The 22,960-nt window shown below is 35.6% G+C and overlaps 1 long non-coding RNA gene across 1 annotated transcript; it reads right to left on the bottom strand.

Annotated features, from left to right (window-relative positions):
* Positions 1–459: 459 nt before the first annotated feature.
* LOC138921864 (uncharacterized) lies at positions 460–22,960 on the bottom strand. Its single transcript, XR_011434761.1, has 5 exons — positions 22,705–22,960; positions 14,353–14,412; positions 9,961–10,104; positions 3,291–4,304; positions 460–2,579 (listed from the first exon to the last, which is right to left on the bottom strand). It is a non-coding gene; the product is annotated as an uncharacterized lncRNA (long non-coding RNA).

The following is a 22,960-nucleotide window of genomic DNA, read 5'->3' as shown; positions in this document are numbered from 1 at the left end:
GTCCATAAATTCTTTGATAATGCTGCCTCTAGGAAGAGGAGCTTAAATTGCCTTCCCTGAGTGACTCACTTCTGAAGAATACATACAGAAAGAGAAAAATAATAAGTACAGTGGAGAAATGTGACAGATACCAATTAGCCACTTAATCGAGATTAACACAACCAGTCATGAGTTTTGTTGATTTCATATCCCTCCCAATATGAGACAATGGAAAGGGCACTTCACCTCTTGGATATTCTTCCCCTAAATCCATAACCCCAATCGAATCCTGAGAAAATAGCCAAGTCAAGGATCATTCTACAAACTCTACATCCAGTACTCTTCAAAACAGTCAATCATGATTTAAAAGACCAGGAAACTTTCAAAGATTGAAAACGCCTAATACGGGATAACCAAGTGCAACATGGCATCCAGAATTGAGTCCTGGGGAAAAAAAAAGGATATGAGTGAAACACCTCGTGTAATTTCAATAAACTTTGCTTTATTTAGTCAACATTATTTAGTTAATAGTATTATACCAATGTTAATTTCTTAGTTTAGACAAATACACCACAGTTTGTTGTGAGGTGTTCCTTAGGGGAACTGGGTAAAGTTCAGCAATGTCTGGGAATATTTTTGTTGTCACAACTGACAAAGGGTGCTGCTGTTGGAGGCCAGAGATGCTGCTAAAGTCCTACAATGCATAAAATAGTCCCACAACAAAGAATTATCTGACCCAAAATATCAATAGTGCCAAGGTTGATAACTCCAGTCCAGTGGATGTTTCATGTTACTCTACACCTCTTAATAAAGACTACTGGAAATGACTTTCTTTCAGCTGGCAGGACCAGCAATATATGTTCATTATCTTACCTCAGGACTTCCACAATTCTACAGTCCTTTGTTATAGTCTACTCTTTAGGAATATTTCCTCTCCATTCCACAGGACAATGCATTGGATTACTACATTGATGATAACATGATAATGGAACCTAGTGGTTAGACAGTAGCAAATGCTTTTGACAAATTAAGACACATGCAAGTCAGAGGGTGGGAAACAAATCCCACAAAATTTCAGGGACCTGCCACCTTGGTGAAATATTAGGGGTTTATTGATCTGGGGCAAATTGAGATATTCTTCCAAAGTGAAGGATTAGGTCCTTCTACCCAAACCAAGAAGAACAATATCTAGTAGGCTTGTTTGGATTTTGAGATATATACCTCACTTGGATACTCACTCCAATTCATTTACTAAGTAACTCCAAAATCTGCCAGCTTTGAGTGGGGTCCCAAACAAGAGAAGGATATCCAATATGTCCAGGCTACCATGCATTTTGCTCAGCCATTTGGGCTGTGTAAACCACAGGTCCAATGACACTTCAAGTGTATGTGGCAGATTGTGAAGTCTGGAGTCATGAGAGGTTCCTACAGGTGAATCATAGCAAAAAACCTGAAGATTTTTGAATAATGCTCTGCTATCTTTTATAAACAGCTATTCTCATTTTGAAAAATACCTTCAGGGTTGCTACTGGGTCTTAGTAAAGACTGAACACTTGACTATGAACCACCAAGTTACCATTTGACCTTAGCTGCCCATAAAGAACTGAGTGGTACCTGACGATATAGAACTACTTCCACCGTGGAAGGGACTGCACTTTGTTCTCAGTGGAACAGGTATTTATTCTGGGTATGGAATTAACCTCCCCAGCCACAGTGCTTCTGCCAAAGCCAACACCCACTGACTTACAAATGCTTTACATACCATTGTGTTATTCCACACAACATTGCTTCTGACAAAGGAACACGTTACAGAGTAACAGAAATGAGCCTTTTTTAAAACTAATAATGAAAATTGCAATCAGTCCTGTATTTATGCAATAATTACAATTTTTTTTAAATACAAGTTGAGGTGAATCTATTTGCGGGCTCCCAAATCAGCTTTAGCATTTTAACATACAAGGATATTTTTATTGAGCACTGACTATATTCCTGACTTCTACTAGGATCTAGAAATAAAGATAGAGACACCATAACCCCTGCCTTAAAGGACCAGTAGAAAAGTTTATGCAAATTCCAGGAAGTAATAAAAACTGTATGCAAAGTACTGGAAATAAAGGGGGTCATGAAATATTTTTCAATGCATGCCGTTCCACTATATGAGTACGCCTTAAAGGCCAAGCACTATTTTAGGCACTTTAATATATATTAGCTGGAAGAAAGAGCCTTCTGTCAATAAAATGACTTCAGGCTGTCAGATGAAGCTAACAGCTTCATCTCTAGATCTAATTTTATTATTTTATTTATAAACACTTACACACAGCTTATTATTTGCCAGGCATTGACTTAAGCTTCTTACAAACATTTACATTAATTTTACCCAATATTAATTAATTGTTGATCTGAATTATAGCAAATTATCCTGATAATTCAGCTCACTGAATAATGTAGGGATGCTAGCACCGCAGGAGGTTGAGAGCAATGAATACCAATTTAGGCTTCTGAAAGGGTCTCTGATGCATCACAAAAATTAGCCATCTTGGAGGCTGCATCATACCTGTGTCCTATTAACTTCATTCACGTGTCCCATTGCCTCTTCCTTCCTTCAAAACACAAACATCATTTATATCAAACTCTACCGTATTGATTCCCAACAGCATGATTCAACATAAGAGAGACACGTGTAATTTGAAAATTCATATTCAATACAAACATTTTTACTTGAATTAATGATCAATAAGATCTTTTTAGATGGTAAGAATATACAATAGACAAAGTGAAAAGACACTGTATGGACAAAACATGTTGAGAATTATGGGTATATTAAAAATGCCCCATTTTTTTGACAACTCATCCAACAGGATACAAGTCAGGAGTACATGTGTGTACAAATTTGTGTACAAATTTAGTTCTGGGGCACTCTGTATTCTCCTATGACTTTTTGTACGAAGTCTTTTGCTAAAACTTTTTTTTTTCCACTTTATAAGCCAAACCTCCCCTTGGGAATAGGAGTTCAAAGAATCCTGGAACGTGCAGAAAATTTTTCTTATATGGTATATTATTATGTGGTAGATTTTAGTATTCCAGTTTAAAAATCAGGACATTTATTGACTTTTTATATAAAGAAGTTAAAAATATTATGGTAGAGGAGTGAATCCATTTTGAATGAGTTAGTGTGGCTGAGGGAACTATGAAACAGACTTGAGTAAATTCTCTTCTCCCTTCACCATCTGTTCTATAGCTAGCACCAAGCTTAAAGAAAAAATAAAAAGAAAGTCAAATTGCAACAGTCAAAGAATCTCAAGAACACTAACCTACAAATCAAGTGAGTAGGATCCTAAAGGCTTGCTTCTTTCTTCTGTACCTTTAAGACTAAGTAAAAGCCACATGGTCCATCTGGTTCTCTTCCCCAAGGCAACTTCTCCATCCATTTTCTTTAGAGGGTATTCCTATCTAGCGCCTCCATGTACCGATAAAATTTTGGATTTTCTAAATTAATTGAGATCTTGCAGTCAGCAAATGGCTCTGAATCTCAGGGAGAGTCTAGAAACAACACACTCCATCGTCTCTGCATTTTTCTGAACCTGTAGGTTATCATCCATTATTCATGGCATGGCACATGCTGTACATCGTCCGGGTAAACCTCGCACGAAGGAACAAATGCTTGATGTAAGAACTGAGTTTAACGTAAGCAGACACAAAGCAATTATATTTCCTAAGAAGATGATTACGGAAAAGTAAAACCAGCACAGACCTGAATCTGAAGACATTTTCCTAGCTAAGTATTTACTTTACGCTACGTTGACTCAAATCAGCGCTCCGCAGACTCTGAAAGTCTACATTTTCCGCGAGCTGGTGTTGAAAATATGACAAATATCTTTTCTTCCTCAAAGCCTTCTAAATATCACATTGAAATTTTCTGATCACCATTCAGTTTTTCAAAAACACTAACATTAAGAACATAAAAGACCATTCCATAAAAATGGCTTGGGAAAATTTGATTGATTCCACGTAATTGAGCAATCAGAAGACCTAACTTCCTGAGCAAGTAATTCACAATCACTAGAGTAATCCACTGCCTACTACTCTTACCCTTTTCTCATTCTTAGATTTTGAGCGATTAGAGAATCTAAACTAAGACAAAGTAAAACAGGATTTGAATGCTCCACACAGACCCAAGTTTTACATTTTTATTCCAGGTACCAGATTTCCTGGGCTTTATCCTGAATTGGATTGTTGATTTCTGCCAAATTCAACATTAGAAGACAGGATTCCTGAAATCATCCTTCCCACCAATTCACCTCATCTCCCAATCTTTCATCCAAGACCTAAAGAAAAAATAGAGGAAATGAATGCAATCTTTGGGGTTGGAGGACACAACAGGGCTGATTTAGTAGTACATGAACATAGTCCACAGAAGGACACTTATACAAGAATCTTTTCGTGGTTTAAAATAGCAACAAATCTAAAACATAAATATTCATTGGTGATAAAGTGAAATAATATGCTTCAGGATATTCGAACAGTGAAATACTATACAGCCGTGAAAATAATAAGCCACTGCTACATGTATCTATGGAGAAATCTCCAAAATGTCACGTTAGAATAATAAAAGTTACAGAAGGATACATACAGTATGACAATATTTTTATGAAATTTTAAACCACGGAAATAAAAAATACATAATAACTAAGAATAATGCATATAGAATAAAGTAAGCGGTATAAATAGGGATGATATAACCCAAATTCACAATAGTGGTTATAGGCAAGAAATGCAATGCAACTGAGGAGAGCTATACAAAGTGTTTCAGTTGCATTTGTAATTGGTATTTCTTTGGTTAGGTTGGGTATATTGTTGTTTGTTATACTACTCTACATTTTTTATATAATTAAATATTTAATTTTTTAAAGTAGAAATTACAACCACAATTAGATAAACTAAATGGCTACGAATTGGCAAACATACACTGGGATGGGTCATGCAACATCTGGATCTTGGCTAATGATGGAGATGGACAAATAAAGTATTCCCCTGTATTATAATTGAATATTGGAATATTGAGGCTTAGCCAATAAGATGTTTCTGTCTTATTAACATTCTTTGAAATAAATTATTGCCTTCCCTATTATCTTACTTTAATTACCCACTGCATTGGTTGGCCTCAACTCCGTATATCAAAAATTGTAAAGTAATATACAACATAATATGTGCTTTTCATTCATGAAAAATAAGTTCACTAGCTTCTTGAAATCACAAAACTTCACTATCCTGACAACACTAAACTCCAGCCCCTTGAGGGTGCAGTCCTCCTCTTCATGTTCCAAGATGATGGCTATACCACAAATAATCACATTCACATTCTAGTCCAGAAAAGAAAGAAGGAGAAATGGTCTAAGGACATTTTCCAGTGTGCAAGCAGTGTTTCCAGTTATATTTCTGGGGAAATTTTTGTCACTTGACCATATAGACCTTCAAAGGAGGCTAGGAATTATCGTCCTTAAACTCGGCATATTGGTACAATGTATTTTTTTTCCTTTCTTTTCTTTTCTTTTCTTGCTGAGGAAGATTAGCCCTGAGCTAACATCTGTTGCCAGTCTTCCTCTACTTTATATGTGGGTCACCCCTACAACATGGCTGACAAGTAGTATAGGTCCATGCCTGGGATCCAAACCTGCAAATCTGGGCCACTAAAGGGGAGCGTGCTGAACTTAACCACTCCGCCATGGGACCAGTCCCTGGTACGATGTATTTTTGATTCAGATTTTGTGTGTGTGTGTGTGTATAAATATTTTTTAATTGCAGTAACATTGGATTATAACATTATATAGCTTTTGGATGTACATCGTAATATATTTCGAATTCTGTGTAGATTACATCATGTTCACCACCCAAAAACTAATTATAGTCCATCCCCTCACATGTGAGCCTAACTACCCTTTTTGCCCTCCCCCCTTCCCTTATGGTAACCACCAATCCAATCTCCATTGCTATGTGTTTGATTGTCATTGTTTTTATCTTCTACTTATGAGTGAGATCATACAGTATTCGACTTTTTCTCTCGGACTTATTTCACTCAGCATAATACCCTCAAGGTCCATCCATGTTGTCGCAAATGGCAGGATTTCATCATTTCTTATGGCTGAGTAGTATTCCATTGTGTGTATATATACCACATCTTCTTTATCCATTCGTCCCTTGATAGGCACCTAGGTTGCTTCCAAGTCTTGGCTATTGTGTGTAATGTTGCAATGAACATAGGGGTGCAAGTATCTTTATGCCTTTGCGTTTCAAGTTCTTTGGATAAATACCCAGTAGTGGGATAGCTGGATCATATGGTAGATCTATTCTTAATTTCTGAGGATAGTCCATATTGCTTTCCATAGTGGCTGCACCAGTTTGCACTCCCATCAGCAGTGAACAAGGGTTCCCTTCTCTCCACATCCTCTCCAACATTTGTTGTTCCCTGTCTTGTTAATTATAACCATTCTTACCAGAGTGAGGTGATGCCTCATTGTAGTTTTGATTTGCATTTCCCTGATAGCTAATGATGTTGAGCATCTTTTCATATGCCTGTTGGCCATCTGTATATCTTCTTTGGAGAAATCTCTATTCAGATCTTTTGTTGTTTAGCTTGATTCAGATTTTAAGATTAAGGTGAGAATGGGACAGGTAGCTTCAGTCTCCAGCACACCCACCAAATGGCATTCCTCACATCCATGTGTTCTGGTTATCTATAGCTGTGTAATAAGCCATCCTAAAATTACTGGATCAAAGCAATAATCCTTTTTCTATGTTCAAGATCTTTGGGCCAAGAATTTGGATAGGTCTCAGCTAAGTGATTCTACTGCTCCGGGGGTCAACTGGGGTCACTTCATGGCATTCAGCTGGCAGTTGGTAGTCTGGAGGGTCCAAGAAGGCTTTACTCACATCTGACACATTGATGGGCGTGATTTGAAGATTGGGCTGAGGTGGTCCACTCTCTTTCCCCATGTAATTCTCAAAGTTTCTTCACATTATCTCTCCAGTGGGTAGTTGCTCTCTTATGTGGTGTCTCAGACTTCAACAGTGAGTATTCTAAGAAAAAAGAAGCGGAAGCTACCAAGATCTTAAGAATCAGGTACGACATCCCTTCAGACGCAAGACAGAAGATATGGGGTATAGATGCCACCTCACGACAGAAGGTTTATCAAGGAATGAGTGACCATCTTAAACCTACAACTCCAGAGAATAAACTTTACAGGGTTATTTTACTTACACTTATAAAATCTGAATCATTTTGCCCAAATTGTAAAAAAAGAAAAAAAAAAGTCATATTTAAGAAATACCCTAGAGTATTTTCCTAGATATGGATTACTTATAAAGAACTAAGTTATACCTGCAACTACAACCACAAGTTATAACTACACTGTAGGAGTTTTTACAGTTTAAATTCTAAGTTCTGGAACCAACTTTAAAACTATAATAGTGTTTTTTTTAGTAAAAATAGCTTGGTATCTTCCTTTTGAGTCAGTCTGAGTACAAAATCTGAGTGTCACACCTTTCATAATGTAGTTTGAATACAAGCAACCGAATGTTTGGGGTATGTGTGTGTGTTTTCTATTTTAGGAAGAGATTAGGGTAAAGGCATGGGTGAGTGGGCCCACATTGGTTTGCTGTTAATCATAAGCAATTTGATAACTTCTTTTCTTCTGGGCTGAAAATAAAATTTTAAACTTCCAATTTAGTGTCATGCAGAAAACAAAATAACCTCAAAATAAACACAAAAGGGTCACCAAGTGTCATCCAAGACCATTGGAGCTCTGCAGTCACTTCATAAACTATATAATCTTCATTAGTTAAATACACACCAAAAGAACTCATTCTTTGCTGACTGGACATCTGCTTTATTACTTTGTAACTAATAAAACAAGAAAGAGGCCCTTTCTGAAAGTTTTATTTGGAGATCCTGAATTTATCTTCAAACCCTCAAATTTTTAATTGGAGATCGTGTGTGCTCATAAAGACTGTCTTTCCATTTTTTTAAACTTTATTTTGAAATAATTTCAGACTTATGAAATGGTTGAAAATGTTACAAATAATTTGTATATATCCTTTACCCAGTTTCCTCAAATACTAACATCTTAGAAAACCATATTACAGTTATCAAGACCCAGGAAATTAACAGTAATAAGATATTATTAACTAATCTATAGACTTTATTCACATTTCGCCATTTGTCCCATTAAAGTCCTTTCTCTGATCCAGGATTTAATCAAGATCACACAGTGCATTTAGTTATCAGCACATTTAGATAACACATTTAGTCATCAGCTCTCCTTAACATCCGGCAAATCCGTGACAGTTCCTAACCTTCCTGTCTTTCATGACTTTGACACTTTGGAAGAATATTGGGCAGCAATTTTATATATTGTCCTTCATTTGGGTTTGTCCGATATTCCCTCACATTTAAGTTTAAGTTGCATTTTTTTGCAAAAATACCACAGAAGAGGTTCTGTGTTCTTCTCACTGCATCAGATTAAGAGGTACATAGTATTTACAGGTCTCCTTACTGGGGATGGTAGCTGACAACTTGGCTAAGGTGATACCCACCAAGTTTCTCAACTGCAGTTACAGTTTTTCTCTTTGTAAGTATATTTTGTGTGGAGACACTTTGATAGTATGCAAACATCCTGTTTCTCATTATACTTTTGCCCACAAATTTTGGCAGGAAAATTTGGCGGGAAATGGCTCTTTCCTGCAAAAGTTATTACCATGGTATGTGCCCAAAAACTGATTTTCCATTTCCATCATCCTTTACACATGTGTTAATTGGAAATAGTACTAATTAATTAAGGTAATTCTGGATTTTATTTTCTACTCTGCTGTGGCTTTGTGATGGCAATTATTAATCTTATTTTGAAAATACTTCTGAGTTTTAGGTTTTGTGTCCACTCTGTTTTGGGGTAGCTATTGTTAGCATTACACTGATTCATTTGTTACTAAGCCCACTTTGTAAAGGAACGTTAAGGATATTCCACCTCTCTGCATGTCTTTTCTCCTTCTCCTTTCAAGTTTTTTATTTTTCTAATCATACTTCCTTTTTATTTCCTACTTCTTTCCCCTTACTCTAGCATCTCCCTTATGCTGAAGATATTAACCATAAAATAAAGGCTTTGAATGTGATACCATCTAAAGAAAAATAAGCTAAATAATAGAAGAGAAGAAAATAGTGGGTTTTTTTGGTTTTATTTCCGGAGCCAGAAAATTGACACATTAGGGAAATGAGAGAAAGCTGCTTGATAGGGCGAGAACTATCAATAATGCAGTTCTCTTTGCTTCTACAGCTCCTGGAAAGACAGATTGGAAGAAAATTCAAACAAACCAAGGACTGGTAGGAAAGAAATTAAGTAAACAAGTTCTGATCAGAGAGCAACTCTTCCCTAAAGGGTTTTTAAAACAGAGGAATTTTAACTAGATCTTGAAATAAATGTTTCTGACATTGTTTGAGCAAAAGGCGAAGCAGCCCTCTGGCCATAGATCGAATGTTCTGAGGAGACTGCAACGTGTCACTTTGGAATTCCACAAACAAGAGCAAAGTGAGGCTGGGAAGGCTGTAAAGATGAATGACTGGGACAATTACTGAGGATCAAAGGATGGGGTAGTTGAAGAATGATTTCAATTAAGAAATAAAAAAGACCTGTAAATTAAGTTTATTTTCATCCAAAGGATAGTTAAGGAAGTGTATTACATGACGGCATTGCAAGAATTGAGCTCATCTCAAGGGAGAAAACAAAACATCCTTTAGAAGCAATCCTTCTGTGCCTCGCTTTATCATGGGTGGATGATAGGAACAATTTATTTTGTAATCTCTCTGATAAAGTTAAATAGCCCAATAAACTGAGTCACAACTAAACCTTGGCCCTGTCCTTAACCTTTACATGCCTCTAGTCCTTCAACTGCACAATCTAAACAGCAGAAACACTTGCACATTAACTTGTTCACCTCGACAAAGTGCTCCAGGCTCGCAAGATAAAGCTTCAGTCCAATCCCAGAGAATGGGGCATGCAGGAAGTCACAGCTGATGTCATCTGCAGCTCACATCCCCTTGGGCCTATGCAGCCCTCAGTGGACCAGCTCTGTCCCATCCTATGAAAGAGACTAGTGAGCGTTAGGAGGAAGAAAAGGAGGCCTTGTATCATGCTCTTGAACCACAGTGCATTCTAAATCAATTTTCTGGAACGCTATATCCCACTTCTTAAATATTTTGTCATGTACTAGTTTAACAATAATTCTCACATTGTTCCTCCTTAAACATGTTGAGGCGTCTTACCCAGAGAGAACAGTTTTGTGATTAAGAGAGTATTTATAAGCCCTGAGTAAACCAACGTGCATCCCTAAAAAGACTCAGGTTTGTGATTTTGGTCATCAAACCTAACAATAGCTGACATTTATACGTACTCACTATGTGCAGTCACTCTTGTCAGCTCTTTTTCTTATATATGCAAATTATTTCATGTGTTCTTTTTCGAAACACATACAGTAAGTATAATCGTGATTCTATTTTCATGGTAAATGAAAGTGAGGCACAAAAGTTAAGCAACTTGCCCCAAGTTATATAATTAGTAAATACGGAAGCCAGAATGTGGATCCATAGGTGTAACATAATCTAATTAACCCAATTAGATTACTGCTCATTTTCTTTTCATATAACTTTTCATTTATAAGTTAGATATTTTTCTCTACCATTGATGCCTCACGTATGAAAGAAAAACACATTCTCATTTAATTCATTTTCCTTAAATATTTGTCACTTCATCAAACTTGTACTCACAGTAAAGCGTCTTTGTCAAATGCAGCCTAATATTGCTTCTGAATGGAAAAAGAAATGCTATTTGATAAGTAGCTAAGCCCAAGAAAATCTGGGAGGGAGCTGAGTCTGAGTAGGGAGAGAGGGGGCAAGAGACAGTCGTAATGCACCGCTGCCCAGAGGGAGCATAGTAGTGACATAGTAATGACAATGAGCTGGACTGATAAACTATTATATTTGCAATGTTGTGTTTTCTTCACTTTTGACTCAAGACTTATTCTGTAGTGGCACACGATTCTAAAACACTTTTTTTTTCTAATTATATTGTTACTACATGCTCCATGAAAAAATTAGACAGGTGAAACCAAACACGCGGAAAGTATGTCAACCATAACCTCTTCACACAGAGTTAACCTCAGTTAATAGCTTTGCCAGCAGGCAATGAAAAAGGTTAATATTCTGACCGGTGTCCTCAACCCGGGGAATTCTCTGGGGTACGTTATAATACTTGCAAATCCCATGGTAAAAGTTAATAGTAACATACAGACAGCCAAAGAAGCAAGACCAAGAATGGTACAGGAGCTTGAGGGCTGAAAGTTTGGGCCACCTAGTAGTCTTTTAACAATGATAAATTTACTAATTTTGATCATTTGCACCGAGGTTATGTAAGAGAATGTCCTTGTTCTTAGAGAGTATCTGCTAAAGTATTTAGTGATAAAGGGGCATAAAGTCTCCAGCTTAACTCTCGAATGGCTCAGAAAAATGTAATATACATACAAATAAATGTAGAGAGATAATGAAAAAGTAAATGGGACGAAAATATCAATAAGTAGTGAAGTTGGGTAAAAGATGTATGGGAGTTTTTTGTACTATTCTTGCAACTTTTCTGTAAAGTTGAATTATATCAAAATAAAAGGTTAAAAAAAGTTGGGATCACTTGACCAGGTAAAGAGGTTTAGATCAGCCCACTAGATCAGACACTGAGTCTAAAGAGTGCATGGAAGGGCTCGTGGAAGAGGGATGTTATGAATACCAACTGTGATAACTGTGACCATGTGGCCACTTGCAGACATGAGAACTAAGGAAGACGCATGCCCCTCCTTTGCTTTGACATGTATTTATTTATATCTACTTGCCAATTTTTGTTCTCTCCTTGCCATTCCTATACTCTTTAAGACAAGACGTGTGATTAGTGTTAAATTCTATAATTCACTATTTTAGTTACAGGATATCAAAGAGAGATTGTGACTGAGAAATAAATGAAACATCATCACTCAGAGTTAGAAAAGCAATATATGGAGCTATCTATAACTTGAAAAACTTAATAAACCTATCATTGAGTCATAGCTTGTAAAGAATTGTGAGTGAGGTTATTGACACATAGAACCGACTAGAATCACAAAGATGAAAATCCAGCTGAGTTTTTGAGATGTTTATCACTGTCAAAAGAACCACTTACCTGAACTAAAAGGGACTGATATTCAAGACTTCAAATAGCCTTTGGAATGCTCCCTCCTCAAACTTCTATAAGCAGGAGGCAGGTTAAAAATCTCTGCATTCTCTCACAATGGCATACTTTCTCACATCTTCTCATTTGTGGTTAAGGTGAATAATATCTTTCAGAAGGTGGAGTCAAGAGCCAGAGAGCAACAGGGATTTGGAAGCTAGTCCCAGAGAGCAGAACTGGTGTTTAATCAAGGAACATTGCCCAGCCGTAGGGTTGGGCCCTCTATCTTTCCAACAGGCTTACAGAATTGCTTTGTACTAGGGATGGCCCTGTGCCTCCATTGTTCTCCTTTCCGAAAAGGAGTGTTTATTATGGTTTTCTGGATTTGTTCAACTCTTTTATGTGTGTGGGGGGAGGTGGAGGCAGAAAAATTGCCCTTATATTTAATAGGTCTACAGATAAAGAGCATCCACATAGAGACAACGTTAAGACTATCACAGTATCCTGGAAATGGAGCTATTAAGTTAACTCATTTAGAAAGGGGTTAGTATATTTTATATGCATGAGAAGAAAAGCAAATGCATTTAATTAAGAGGGCAACTGTAGCAGATTGTATTATTGTCAAAGGCTCCACTCTCCTACTGAGTCCATCCTTACAGGATGGCAGGCTTGGCCAAGTAGCACTTTTGGGCTAAGAAATATTAGTAGAAATGATGCATACCATTTCTGAGAAACTTTATAAAATGTCAAGTGGTTCTGTCATTGCTCTTTTTGTTGTGCCAAGACTGTCCTACAGAGTGGCTACTCATCAAGCCTGGGTCCTTAAGTGAAGAGAAGTGAGGCAGAGTGACAGGCAGGCTTTAGCCAAAGTACAGCAACCAAGAGAATTAAATCTATGTTTTTGTATGCTACTAAGATTTTGAGATTATTACTGCAGCATAACCTAGCAAAATCTAACCACTGCACTGAAAGATCAGTTAGTGAGAATCTATTTCTACTCCAACAGAAAATAAGATTAGTATTTTGGTAATCACTGAACTTGGAAAGCAGGTATGTTATTTGTCCACTAATTCAACAAACATTTACAGAAGATACAATTGTATTCTGAGATCTGTGCTTTTGGTGCTGTTTTTTGATGTCCAGGAATGCATGTGACGAAGGTTTTCTTATTGTGAAATCTTGGAAATTAATGATTTAGGACCAAAAGAAAAATAGCTTTATAGGAGGTATACGAAAATTATTGTTGCATTTTGGTCAGCATACACCAGTGTGAACCAAGTGTAAAAATATGCAAAGTATTCAAGAACAGAATGTACAATCTGTCACTAAATCTGGCAGTTATTTTGGAAGAGATGTCTTGGGTATGCAGTTTAAAGAACAATCAGGTAAGGACTCAACAAGAGAGCCTTTTCTTCCTGGACTTGAGGTTCCATGGATCACACATGAATAGAGACGAGTTTAGTAAGTCCCAAGGAAACAGCCATGAATTTCCATGATCTAGGAACCAGCTGGTTGTCTGAGAGAAAGTCCAGTGGCATCTCTAATTCTTATAGTAACATCCTTTTTGAAGAGACAATAAGCACAGAAAGCCCAAAACTGATGCAAGACACACAGCGTATATGGAGGTAGTGATGGCAACCGCCTTAATAAGCGTGAGATAAATAGCCACTATAACACAGATACCAGTTATTTCATGAAAATTAGAGAAATCCTAAAGAGAGAAATGCGTATATGGCTAAAAATAAATATGATTCTATTTGTTCATTTATATAGGGAAGTGATTGGAATGACTAAAACAAAAACTTAAAGCAACAGATAATAAACTATTTTTTGATTTTGCACACAGAATTATTAGGGAAATAGGACTTTATAATATGAATGACACCAAGGCAAAGCTGCTAGGCAAGTTGCAGAGAGATAACTGTCAACTCCTGAGAGATTTTCTCTATGGATTGAGAGGAATTTCATAAATTCCATACTGTAAACAAAGTAGCATCAAGAAAAAAAAATTTTTCAAGAATTTATTCAATAATGTGGTTTGTGGGGTGTTTTTGAGGTTTTTCTTTTTTAACTTTTTTTTTAAACTAATTTTAGACTTAACAGAAAAGCTGCAAAAATAGTACAGAGAGTTGTCATATACCTCTTCCCCAGCTTCTGCTCAGGTTAGCATCTTACATTACCGTAGTCCAATTATGAAAACCTGGAAATGAACACAGGTACATTACTATTAACTAAAGTACAGACATTACTTTATTTGAATTTCACCTACATTTCCACTACTGTACTTTTTCTGTTCCAGGATCATATGCAGGAGCCAATGTTTCTTTTTTTTTTTCTTTTTTGCGATATGCCCTTAGTTTCCTCCAGTCTGTAGCAGTTACCTAGTTTTTCTTTACGTTTCATGACCTTGACATTTTGAAGAATACTGGTGAGTTATTTTGTGAAATGTTCTTCAGTTTGGGTTCATCTGATGCTTTCTCATGAGACAATGAAGTCAGGCAGGGGTCAGCCCTGTGGCCTAGTGGTTAAGTTCAGTGCTCTCTGCTTCCACAGCCTGGGTTCAGTTCCAGGGCATAGACCTACACCATTTGTCAGTGGCCATGCTGTGGCAGCGACCCACATACAAAACAAAGGATGATTGGCACAGATGTTAGCTCAGGGTGAATCTTACTCAAGTAAAAGGAAAGGAAGATTGGCAACAGATGTTAGCTCAGGGCAAATCTTAGCAACACAAAAAAAGTGCATTTTTTTGACAAGACTATCATAAACATGATGCCATATGCTTCTGAGTGTATGATGTATTGATACTTAGTGCTAGTAATGGGTTGTTGATTTGGATAAAGTGGTGTCTGCTGGGTTTCTATTCTAAAAAGTTACTAGTTTTTCCTTATAAACATCTGGAGAGATGTCTTTGGCACTATGTAAGTATCCTGTTTCTCTTCAAACTTTTGCCAAATGAATTTAGCATCCACCCATGGATTTTGTTTGCCAAACTATTACCACAGTGTTTGTCTAATGGTGACTTTCTATTTCCTTCTCTCCATCTACATTTATTAATTGGAATTCTTCTATAAGGAAGAAATATTCCTTATCCCCCTTTTATGTAATTATTCAACTATTTGTTCATATCAAATGGTCTCTTGAATATTTACTTTATCATGTGAGTTAAAATGCAATATGATCATCATTATTTTTTTGATCAAACTGTTCCAGCTTTGGCCATTAGAACTCCTTTCAGATGGCTTCTGTGTCCTTTAGACAAGCTCCCATCCTTTATTAAGTGCAGTCATGTATGCTTAACAATGGAGATACATTCTGAGAAATGAGTTGTGGGCAATTTCATCCTTGAGCAAACATCATCAGGTGTACTTACACAGACCTAGATGGTATAGCCTCGTACACATTTAGGCTATGTAATACTAATCTTATGGGACCACCATGGTATATGTGATCCGTCATTGACTGAGCTGTCATTAAGTGAAACATGACTGTACTTCCAAAATCTGGGTTATAAGTGTGCTCGTTGCTGCTGGGTGTTATTATTTCTAGTCCCTTCAACCAATAGAGGTGAGGAACATACCTATAGATGGTAACCTGCGCATACACTGACATCTATATTTCTATCATTTATGCAAATTTCTATAATCTATACCAATTTATTTGTAAAATTATTCAATGAATTTATACTGATAACTTATTCCAATCAAAGATCACAGTGTTTATTTGAGCTTTTGCCCTTTCTTATGTTTAATTTCTTTCTCCAAGGGTGAGAGATCCAGCTGTAGTTGCATGCAATATATTTACTTGGTTTTTTCAGTTTTAGTACGCACGTTACACAGTTTCAGAATTGCTAACCCATACGCCTGTAAGAAACACCTTTACCAACTAGAGCAGTTATGTAAAGTTCTTTCATATCTTTGACCTTCTTAAAAGCAGTCAATGTTTCCTAAGTTACCAGATTAGTTCTTTTCTTCTATCCTCCTTAAATGTGGTTAGATTTTTCATTTTCAATTCAGTTTGGTTCATTTGTTAATGTTTCTATTCCACATGGGCTCCACCCACATATCAGTTTGTCTAATTTTTGAGTAGTTGATGTATCTATGAAACGTTGCTATATGTCTAAGAATCAGAGATATACAAACAAATACATTCGAAGGAATGTTACTCCCTCCTTATCCCTGTTCCTACTCCTTTCTCCTTTCCAACTTTTTCTTACCTATCTTCTGTAGCTAAACAATCTGTTTAGTTCTTGATTTATCGTTCCTGTATTTATTTCACACAAATGGGCAAGTATGTGTGTATTTTCTTATATCTCCTCATTTCTTATATGAAGGATTGTACACTATAGTTTCTTTTGTAATTTGCTTTTTTCACTTAAAAATATGTCCTGCAAATCACTCCAAGTCAGTTCATACAGATCTTCCTTATTGTTTTCTTCAGTTGTACAGTACCCCATTATTTGGATGGACCACATTTTACCTACTCACTTTCCTGTACATGAGTATTTAGTTGTTTTCAATATTTTGCAATAACAAATAATGCTGCAATGAATAACCTTGTACATATATGTAGTCTTATTATTGAAGGTGTCTCTTTAGTGTATATTTCTAGAAATTTCTGGGTTGAATGGTGGGTACATATGTAGTTTTAAATATTATCAAATTTTCCTACAGATGAGTTTGACCAGTGTGCATTCCCATTAGCAATATTTGAGAATTTGTGTTTCCCCACAGCCTTGCTGAGAGAACCTAATATCTATGTATATAATTTTTGCACATCAGACAATAATATTTCAGCATCTTTAATGGTTATTTCCTTAATTATGATCTATTGGAATATTTTTTATAAATTTGAGGACAATCTTTTATTTTTCATGAATTATTTTATGCTCATATCTTTTTCTCATTTTTCTATCAGGTTTTTGGTCCTTTGTCCCTTTGCTTGTAAAGGGACACTTGTCCTTTGCCTCTTTGATGTATTGCAAATATTCTCTACAAGGTAGTCAGTTATACTTCTTTGTTTCAAGTTTTTTTATGCAGCCATTTTTATTTTATGTTGTTAAATGTAATAATTTTTTATTTTATTTCCTTTGCATTTGGAATCACATTTACAAAGACCTTTCCTACACTGAGACTAAGGAGAAATTCACCAATGTTCCTTTCTAGTACATGCATGGCTTCATTTTTTACATTTAGATACTTAATCCATTGCCAGTTTACTCTTACATATGGTGTGAGATAGAGATTTAATTTTAACTTTTTTCAAATGGCTAGCTATTTGTCCTAGCACGTTTGTTAATGAGTCAATCTTTACCCCAGTAAACTGAAATGTCAGTTTGTCATACAATGAATTTCCATGTGTATTTAAGTCTAATTTTGGACTTTCTAGTCTATTTGTCTATTCATATATCTTCTAAGGGTTTGTAAAATCCTTTCCTCATATAGATTTTACACTTCTATTGTTAAATTTATTCTATATATTTAATCTTCTTTGTTACAATCTTAAACAAGATTGTCTTTCCTATTATATCCTCTGTTTATTATTTGTTTATATGAAGATTATTAATTTTGTATGTTAATTTTATATCCTGCTAACTCACTCAATTAATTAATATTTGACTTAGTTTTAGCATTGAGTCCCTGGAGTTTCCAGATATACTATCATATTATCTGCAAATAAAGATAATTTTATTCCTTCTTTACCCATTCTTATGTCTCTAATTGATTTCCCGTTTAATTGTCATGGCTAATATAATTTCTACTGCAATGGTAAATGGTAGTGGAAGTTGACAAATATATGTATACACACACTTATACACACACACACACAACCTTGTTAAGAAAATATCCCTCCATTCCTATTGTCTTTAGAATTTTCATCATAAATGTATGTTGAATCTTCTTAAAAGCTTTTTCAGTATCTATGGAGATAATCATGTGCTATTGTATTGAGCTGAGATTAAGGAAGCAATAAATGTAGATTTGTGCATAGACAATTTATGGAGGAAATTTGGGGGGAGATCGACAAGTAGGAAATCTCATCAATAGAAAAGAGTAAACTTTGTGCAGTGTGTAGGGTATGGAATTGTTCGTAGTGGGATAAAGGAGACATTCTTAATGCATATAAATCTATCACTTTTTTAAAAAATGGGAATTGCTTTTCTGAGGCATATGTGTATTTCTGAAAGCATCAAGAGAAGATATTTTATGAAGAACTAAGGATCAGTGAAGCGGAGACCTATCTTTTTATTCCTCCTGTTGCTATGGAAACTTTTGAGCAAGAAAATCTGATTTTTATAGTGAATACTTAGGAACAATTACACAAGATAACCAACCTGCTGTAGAATTTCTCTGAGGTGTTAGAAGACTCCCAGATGCTTCAAATTCTTAAACTTTCCCAAATAATCCCCATATATTTTGTTATTATGAAACGCAATGACAAAAGTGTTGCTGTTTGAATAGTTCAAGATCTATCCCAATTTTATCTATCAAAATATAAAATTAAATGCAGGAATAAAATGGAGATACATGTTAAGCAACACCTTGGCCTTTAGGAATTTTTTTTCATTTTTAACGTGTTTGGTAATATTTCTTATGAGTCAAATACTTCATGGTCAAGGAGAAGAAACATAGTCTACTTTTAGGCATGCGATCTTTAGTTGCAGGATTTAATTTTAATTTCTACTAGTTTTGTCCAAAAAACCTTTCAAGATAGAAGTGTGCATGCTCTCTTCAAAAATTATCCTAATCTGGATATGGCCTTTAATAATCCAAAATTAAATCAAAATGTCAATGGAATAACTGAGAAGTATTCTCTTACAAAACTGTAATATCTATGTATAATTAATGTATAGGCCTAAGAGTTAAATAGGATCTTACAAAAAATCCTTATTCCTGTTTAATAGCTTCCATGATTTGTCAGGTATGCCTCCAGTTTATAGAAATATGAGTTCTGAAGAGTTTCTAATACAGCACCTCAAAATAGGAAACTAGAAAACAAATATAAATTAAATTCATTGATACAGCTGGTTTATATATTTAGAGAAAAGTCAGTCAACAGTAGTAGGAGTCAAGAAGTGTTTAAAAATACATACAGATATCTGCTAATAAGGAGGTAGACTGTGAAACTTAGAATTGAAACTCTGGAAATAGAGCAAACCATTAAAAAGGCCATGTGTCAAATACTTTCATTTTATTTCTCCAAGAAATAATAATAATAAATGCTAATTAACTCTGGAAACATAAAAATAATACAATAAAAACTGAAAGAAAAAAAGTCATTTTCTCTACCAAATAATAGTGATATAAATTAACTAAAATTTCCACAAAAATGCAGAAGAATTATAAGAACAAGGACAAATCATAGGATTCTACTACTTTTCTGTTAGTTCCAGCATTCTTTACCTGTAGAGCTCTAATTACAATTTTTTTACCTTAACTCCTGTAGTATTATTATCATGTCAATTGACCAAGATTCTGATAAATGACAATTTAACACCTTTGCTGCACACAAAAAGGAATAAACTACTCACAGTGACACACTGAAGTGATTACTTCATTACAAGTTAGAAATTTACAGCAAAAAATAAAATTAACAATATAATAAAACATCTATTTCATTCAAATCTATAACAACCTCTAAATTATCCTTTTATAAAAAAATGCCTCAAAAAGGTAATATTGCTAACATTGTGTTCCAGCCTGAAATTTTAATAAAAAGAAGAAAAAGAGGGAGAGAGGAAGGGAAGGGAGAAGAGGTAGAAAGAGAGAGAAAAGAAGAAGGAAGAAGGGAAGGAAAGAAGGAAAGAAGGAAGAAAGGAAGGAAGGAACAGAGAGAGAGAAAGGAAGAAAAAAGGAAAGAAGGGAGGGAGGGAGGGAGGGAGGAAGGAAGGAAGGAAAGAAAGAAGGAAACAAAGAAAGAAAGAACGAAAGAGGGAAAGAAAGAAAGAAAGAAAGAGAGAGAGAAAGAAAGAAAGAAAGAAAGAAAGAAAGAAAGAAAGAAAGAAAGAAAGAAAGAAGGAAAGAAAGAAGGAAAGAAAGAAGGAAAGAAAGAAGGAAAGAAAGAAGGAAAGAAAGAAGGAAAGAAAGAAGGAAAGAAAGAGAAAGAAAAGAATCATGTACTTTGACCATAGACAACTGGATCAGATGTTGGCCAGAGTTTGCTATATCTGCAAATAAACTTAAACCTTTGGATCTCTTTCATAGCTGATGCAGGGTAAATTCCAGGAAATAGGCGTACATCCAAACATAGCACTTCTCACCACATCCCACTTCATTTAACATTTCAGGTATCCTAAACATGAGACTATAACGGTGGCTAATGACTCAGAGCCACTTGAGTAGGAACATTGCTTACAGTCATTGCCAATTTTTTTTTTAAGTAGATAATTCTAAGGTAGATTCTTTAGATTCCTATTTCTACCTTGCTCCTTCTCTAATATATTTCCATGGGAAAATCCAAATAACAATGACTCTAGTAATATACTGGCAAATACCTCTAGGAGGATGTAGTTACTGTAAAATTTTTAATCTTCAGAAAAACAAGTCATGGCAGAGAAACTCCCGTGAACCCCAGGCCCCCGCGGGGAAGCACACGAACTTAACCACTACACCACCAGGGCAGCCCCTAAAACATTTTTAGATATAAATTCCCTCTTGAATATCTTTTAAGACTTTATTCTATTTTTCAGGACAGTTTTAGGTTTACAACAGAATTGAGAGGGAAGTACAGAAATTTCCCATATACTCCCTGCCCTGACACGTGCATAGTGTTCCTCAGTTCATGGTCCTTCGTCCATCTTCAAAGTGTGTCACTCCAACTCGGCTTTCATCGTCCCAATTCTTCTCTCTGACTTGGACACTCTTGCCTGCCTCCCTCATTTAAGGACTCTTATGATTACATTGGGCTCACTCAGGTAATCCAGAATAATCTTCCCCTCTCAAGATTCTTAACTTCACCACAAATGTAGTCTCTTTGTCCCATAAGGTAACATTTTCAGAAGTTCTGGGACCTTCTATCTATTCTGTCTCCTCAATGACAATAGATATATCCACTTGAAGCTCAAGAGACAAAATCTAGGGAAGCTTGCGCACTTTGAAGTTAGTTATTAGTCCAGAGTCAATAACTAAATCTTTCTGTAGAGATGTAGAGTGAGAAATAAGGGGAGCTAGGACCAAGCCTGGAAGAAGTCCAGTTTCTAAAGCCTGGCAGAGAAGGATGATCTGGTGAAAGTCAGTGAGAGTGGGAAGACTAGAAGAGTGTGGTCTCAGAAGTAAACCAAAAAGTTCCCGGTTCTACCAACAGCAACATGTGAAACAGTGGGCAACACACTTAATCTTTCTAATTGTTAGTTTTCTCAACTATGTTTCCTCCACAGAATTGTTGTGAGGATGTGAATGATATAATGCCGTAAGCCTTTAGCTCAGGGCTTGCCATATAGTAAACAGTTCCTCAGAGCCAGTGGTTACCATCATCCTCAGTGCCATCATCTTCACCACCGTCACAGTCATCATGACTGTTACCACGTGATGTGGTACTAGGAATGTGGGTGCAGTCCTCTCAGGGCTCTGCAGCTTTCTCCAAGGCAGGAATTTCTCTTCTGCTGCCTAAGCCTTTTGCCCACTGTGTACTCTCTCAGGTTACAGGAAGTTCTTGCAGGAGAAGGTTCAGGGATCCTGGTTATAGCTTAGCACTGAGTTCTTTTCCTCATTTTACTCAGAAATAACAGGGGGGAAAAAAGATGATAGGAACCATAGGATACATAAAAATAAATAGCATAATAGAGTGTCCCTTTGCAAAAAGAGCATGGATAGAAGACAAGTCGAGAAAAAATTTATCAGAACTTCAGGTTCAGAAAGGTCTGAGTAAATATATTACACTTCTGAAAAATTTTACAAGAAAATATCCTGAATTATCAATGAAATTTATACTTACAAATGCCTAAGAATAAGTACTTTGGCCACTTAACTTTCTTTTCATTCTTTTATGCTTAAAGAATTACTGAAAATATTTAAAAGAAGATCTTGCTGAGAAAATAATTGCTATTACTCATTCAACATTTGGGTTTCATACAAATAAAGCACAAATGAAGAAAAATAAATAAAATTAAAATTTTGGATCCATATAACACTAAACGTCATATTTCTATTCATCTCACATCCTTATCACTAACAGGTAACCTTGGTCAATAATAGAAGAATTTAAAAATATGTGATTTGAATTTTTAAAACATAGAATGGTTCAGCCTTAAGCAGTAAAGCATAGAAGATTTTAAGTACTCTAAAAAGCTAAAATGTCTGATCATAGGCAAAATGTTTTTGAAAAGGTGTTTCTCATTTCTCTTAGCAGTAATTAACAATATAAGTAATTCCAGAATCATTTCTGTGGATAACACATGCTTTCTGTTACATTAATCGTCAATATTTAATAGAGAAATTAATCACCTTAAATATTTCTAAATGTGAAAGTATAACAAGTTAAGTTGATTACTTACAATTGCAATGAACTGTTGATCCCTTATCAGGCTTTCATAACCAAATGTAGGTGGAGAGTGGATCTTTTAATACACATTGTTATGCACAGCATTTTGTATCAGAGAGCATTTTTACAGTAAATTATAGTACAGTAAGTAATAATTCATATATATTATCAGCTAGCTTTTTATGTATTTATAAGTGATATAAAGTAAGGGACAACTTCTTGCAGTGTGTACAAACTCAAAGCTAATAGAATAGTCATCTGCCCAAGTC

This window comes from Equus caballus, chromosome 2 (assembly GCF_041296265.1).
Source record: "Equus caballus isolate H_3958 breed thoroughbred chromosome 2, TB-T2T, whole genome shotgun sequence".
NCBI classification, from domain to species: domain Eukaryota; kingdom Metazoa; phylum Chordata; class Mammalia; order Perissodactyla; family Equidae; genus Equus; species Equus caballus.
This window is presented reverse-complemented; position numbering and strand designations above follow the sequence as displayed.